The sequence below is a fragment of the Typopeltis vanoorti genome, chromosome 24 (genome assembly GCF_054136105.1).
Source record: "Typopeltis vanoorti isolate ZY-2024b chromosome 24, IOZ_Tvanoo_1.0, whole genome shotgun sequence".
Lineage (NCBI taxonomy): Eukaryota > Metazoa > Arthropoda > Arachnida > Uropygi > Thelyphonidae > Typopeltis > Typopeltis vanoorti.
Genome location: NC_143572.1, coordinates 31,817,988 through 31,823,987, shown reverse-complemented (window position 1 = coordinate 31,823,987; position 6,000 = coordinate 31,817,988).

Here is a 6,000-nt window from a genome sequence, read left to right as displayed (position 1 = left end):
TTAGGTAAGTTATATTGTTTTTCTTGTAATTCGTTGCAATGTACATTTGAACAACTTTTCATTATGCGTAGTTTGAGCTGTTTGGTTTAATGCGACTAATAAGCAAAAATAACTTTAGAATTACCAGTGCATTTATAGAATAATGTATAGATTCAATGTTTTAATGTATTTTATCTTATAATCGTTTGTGTAACCGAAAATATTAAGTAATTTTTAAGTGTTAATTTAAAGTAATTTTTGAAGCTAATTTACGTATAAGTTGCCAAACGACAATGATATTGTTATTCTATTGGAATCGTTTGGCAATAATTTTTTGTTTCGTATTAGATTCGTTTGGCAATAACATTTCGTTTCGTATTAGATTCGTTTGGCAATAATATTTCGTTTCGTATTAGATTCATTTGGCAATAATCTTTCGTTTCGTATTAGATTAGTTGGGTAATTTATCCACAAAAAAGTAATTTTATCAAAATGTTTTGGTGTAGTTTATAATTAGAATCAACCCTCTTCCTGAATTATAGATAAGCTATTTACGAATACTACTAAACCAGAAATTAAAGCATCATCTTCCAGCTATTATCGTGAAAACGAGTCTCCACAATTCTTTCGTTGGGATCATCTTGCTGTGAAACAGGTCTTGGCTAATAAAAGTGCCGTTGGCCTACCGGAAAGTGATGTAACATCATATAACCTAACCTCCCTGTCCAAGCGGAAAAGTGACCCGGAAACGTTGAGAAAGATTACGTGGTGTTATGTTGTATAAGAGAGCAGTGAACGGCAGTAGACGCTACACTTCGCGACTGGCTAGTTAGCATTAAATTGCAGCATCAGAAAAAGCCTCCTTGATTATGCTAATTAATCATTTAGATAGTCTTCCGCCAACCTTATTCTGAGATGAATCTGCTGTGAATGCTCAGTTTTGCATGGGATTTTTACTTAACAACACTAACCGTGGCGTTTAGTACGTACAAAAGAAATTTCTTGTTGCGGTATCAGAAGCAAGCTGAAAGATTCACTTGAATGTTCAAAGCGCCATCTCTCAAAGGAATTGACTGTTTGTCCATTTTGATTACTGACATTAGATCATTTCGGAAGTATGGCTACTGAAGCGATACTCAGTTGTTCTCAGTCAGGTACGTAAAAATGTATTGTTTGGTCAAACTAAAATTGTAATAAGATTCCAGTGCTCGGTCAATACCATATATTCATTTGTTCTGTGATTCTACAGTGGCATTTTTAGAAACTACACAGTAATGTTAATCGACAACTAAGCATACAAAAATAATAAATCTATGGGCATTTCTTTAATTTCATCGTCTATATTTTAATAACGTTTAGAGCAGTTTCTCAATCCTGAATCGCTAGTGGATCCTTAGAAGTTTTCATGTGCGTCTAACGAAATATAAATTTAATAAATTTGAATGATTTCTTGTTTTTATAATATGAGAAAAGTTTATGAATTTTATTACTTTTTTAAAATTTAAAGGACCTTAACTGTTAGCGGATACTTAAAACCAGATGTTTTTTTTTTTTATTTATTTGCGATTTAGTTGATTTAAAATAATATTTAAGCAGGTTATATTTTTAATGATGTTAAATGAAGTGTATGTGAAATTTTAAATCAATATTTTAAAGAGAATACAAAATCATTTTCCTCTTAATCATAATTATAATATTAACAATCATAAAGCACGCACACGTACATATTTTGAACGTCAGTTAGCAAACGCATGCAGTATCGCAAGGATGAACAAATGTAAAGAGTAAAACCTTACAAAACTCACCACCGTACGAGTGTATAATCATCCTGGATTCACTTCTCTTTTGCGTACACCCACAGAACTTTTACATTATTTATCATTGAAAATTAAGTGCATATAATAATAATAATAATAATAATAATAATAATAATAATAATAATAATAATAATAATAATAATCAAGACATAAGCTACACAAAATAAATAAAAGAAGTGCATTACGTATTATAACTGAAGTATGTCAGTTCAACGCCGTGATGACACAAATAATATTAGCCCTTGGTTATCAAGACCATTTTGAACCCTTATGAGATCAATAACTCACATGGTATATGCAAATCTTAACGAAATAATATGCGTTGATACCAACACGCAGCTTCTCTCTGTCATTCAGAATGACAACATTGTCTGTCACTAGTGTAGTGTCAACAAATATAATGATATTTAGTTGAGCATGAAGAATAAACAGTGCATAACTGGGTTTAGTATGTTTTGGTGGTCTACATCAACGGTGTGGTGAGTACCGAGAAAGCATTTCAACTAGAATAACGGCCGGTCAGCATATGATAAAATGTAACGCATAATATAAACTTCTGCAAGGATATGTTATTATGATTTGAACATCTGGAAAATTCAATATATATATATATTTTATCAGTGTTTTACAGTATTTTAAAAATGCAAAAAAAGCTGTTTATTTAAAATACCATTAAAAAAAAAAAAAGCAGTGTAACTGTACATGCTGTTGACCTCTAAGACTGGTAAAGGTACATGCTATCCTATTGCGTGCGTGTACTAATACGAATTCGATCCACATCTAGGCTAACTACCATTGCAGTTAACCTAATGATTTTTTTCTTTTTTACGAAATTTGCTGATATCCTTTCAGAAGCCAAAAGGAATCCGACGAAATGTCTTGCTTCAGTGATAACCTTAGACAAGAGGTTGTTTTGCATTTTTTTTTAGAGTTCCATTGTGAGTTTTACGCAAGTAAATGAGCTGTGAAAAGACCGATCAGTCGAAGCCTTCAAGGCATTTGATAAAAAGTGAAACCTTTTGTCTACAGAGTAAAAAAACTGTTCGCTATTTGAATCTGGAAAAGGATTTCTATAGCGATCTTTATTCAGTGTAGTTCGTATTCGTATTTTATCGATTTTAAATACACAAACTGATTCACGGCTCTAATAGAAACAACATTGGTCGAATAATGAGGGGTCAATAATGCATGTGAAGAGTTTAGTAATTTTAAATTAATCTTATGTCTTCTGTACGTGTACTTATAGGTAGTAATGTAGCGAAGTGCAAATTATTACTTCATTTTGCCATAGGTTTCCAAATTGAGCTTCTCTTTTTGGTATAAAAATGTCCATGTTTGATGTAGAGAGGATCATCCTATCTTCAATGTTTGCCAACCTTCTTTTGGAACATTTAAACCAGTTTGAAATAGCCTGAGAGTTTGGTGTTTCTCTTTCAGGACTGGTGACTGGCTTCGATGATGGGTATCCTTTCTGGTTTGCTAATCTCTTCGTTTCAGCTTGTTTTTTGTCGCTGAAGGAGCACTTCGACTGCAGCTTAGTGTATGCGATGTCCATTGGAATTTGATTTACATTTTTATGCTTTGTGTCATCTATATTAAATCAACATTTATCACTAATATATAAAGCATGCGCTGAATAACCTGCGAGTTTGTGCTGTTACCACTCCAAGTGGTAACAGCACAAACTCGCAGTGGACTTCAGTCTTTTCCAGGTAAAACGTGTTAGTTATGCATTATATAATTATCTTGATTGTTCATTTAATTCTATTTATACTAAAGTGGCATATATTACCCATGTGACATTACAGAGTTTGTAATTAGAGATCAGGGTACTTTGAACTCTGCCACATTGCTAATAACTTGAATAGTCTAGTCAACGTTATCCAAAATCCATCATTTAACAATAACAAAACTGGATATTCCTTGTCTGAGCACAATACTTCTAAAATAACAATAAAAATCGACACGTGAGGAGTTAGTTAAAAAGAAGAACGTGTTTACAATATGAAAACAGAAGGCGATGTTCTTTGGCTGGTTTGTCTATTATGACGGAGGAAAAACTTTGTCAAATTACTCTTTCCTCGTAAATAACTGATTGTGAAATGCATCAGTGATGTCTCACCACAAAAAAATGAACAAACAAAACACAATACTTTTTTCTCGGCTTCGTCGTAAAAATTAATTTTACATCTAGTAAAGTATACTTAGCAGTGTATAAGTACGGGCATAATTTCACTTTCGGTGAGAGGCAAATGATTACTATTAACATCTCCATGAAAAAAATTTACGACATTCGAGGTCACTTGGAGCTCCCACCCCCAGAAGGTAAATCCTTACCATTGTCTCATCTCTCGCACGAAGATGAAATAACAACAAAAATAATAACCAGATGAACAAGGTCGGCATTAATATATCTGATGAATGTTATGCATCTTTATTTAACAGACACTCGTCAATAAAGGTAGACTTTAATTTTAAAATAAGGCTTCGAAAATCATGGGGGGGGGAGTAATAATAACCCCGGATTTCTTCCATAGTAGAATTCAGGTTTCAAGGACAGCAGGACACGACATATGTGACTGCTCTTCCAAACCAAATATGATGTCCAACCAGTTTTAGAAATTTTAGGGTTCGTGTATGCAATTTATAAGTTAACAACGAATTCTTTGTTACCACTTCCCCTTTAGTAACATGTAACTATGTTTAATTGAGTGTGATGACCGAGTTCGGTGGTATCGTCATTTTGTGGTTTGATGGTTTGTAATGCTTTGATGACTATCTTAAAGTATAAAGGCAGATAAATATGCAGGAATACTGTCAGCAGTTGTGTAAAATATTCTGAAATTCAGGGTTAAGAATAAATAAAAGGAAGAAAAAATAGCATTCATCAGATTACATGCACAAAATATTTTTGTCCTAGTTAGGCGTATTTCTGTTTGTAAAGATTCTGTAGACATCACAATGCATTTATAGTTTTTTCATTGTTTAAATTTTCACGTCTTTTGTCATACAAACAGAACACTTAACAGCTGAATATATCCGTTTCCTTCAATTACAAACTAGTAACTTCCTCATATTCTAACTTGTTGACCTTGAACTACGTTAAACTGAAGAAACGAAAAGGTCATGCGCACTGCCGAGGGTGGTGTTAATGCTATAGGCATGAACTGTAAATGGAACGCACTTTTTTGAGGTTATTTGATCTTTGAGGAGAGTCAAGGTAGTTCGGCTAGAAATGATTATGTTGTTGCTGAGCTCAAGAGGATGACCCAGAATCGATCGGAAAATATAAAAGGGAAACATCTCGAAAAATACTCGATAGTCAGCTAGGTTTTCAAATCTCTGAAATTGTTAGTCTTTGTTTTTAAGTTCTGAAAGTAAGGAGAACTCTAAAATGTAAAATATTAAAATAATTAAAAAAATTAAATCCAAATGTAAATATAACGTGTTTGTATTATGGTAAAATGATTTTCAAGATTTTTTTGTCTTTTTCATTATAAAAAAATAAAATAATAAAAACTACTGTAAATAATATTTTTTTCAATATAAAATAAAACAAAAATAAAAAAATATATTTAAAGTATACAATACACCTCTTTTAAATTTATTTAGAAAGTAAATATTTAAAATTCTTAACGCATGCGCATAACGTAGCAGTGTCAATAAATGGTATATCTTTTATATCTTTTATATGTTTGTATTATGCTAAAAATATGATTTTCAAGATTTATTTTATCTTTTTCAATATAAAAAAATGAAATGCTAAAAACTATTGTAAATAATAATATATTTTCAATATAAATAAAAAAAATGAAAGAATTATATTTAAAATATACAATACACCTCTTTTAATTTTATTTAAAAAGCAATTATTTGTAATTCTTAACGCATGCGCATAACTTAGCAGTGTCATTTAATGAAATATCTTTTAGTCCATTAGTTGTAATGAACAAAACGGAACTTTTAAACACACAATCTATGTTTTGAGATCACGATAGATTTTAGATGAGGTTAATGATTCAACTTTTGTTTCAGCAAGTCATTACGTTTAGTCATTAGTTTACAACCGTTACGTCATCAAATATTCATGTAGTGGGCGATGACAAGGTGACTGACTCTTCTATATATGCAGATGACTACGACGCACGCAAGAAGTTTGGAACATTGATCCTCTCTCTCTCTCTCTCCCTGACATTAATATGCG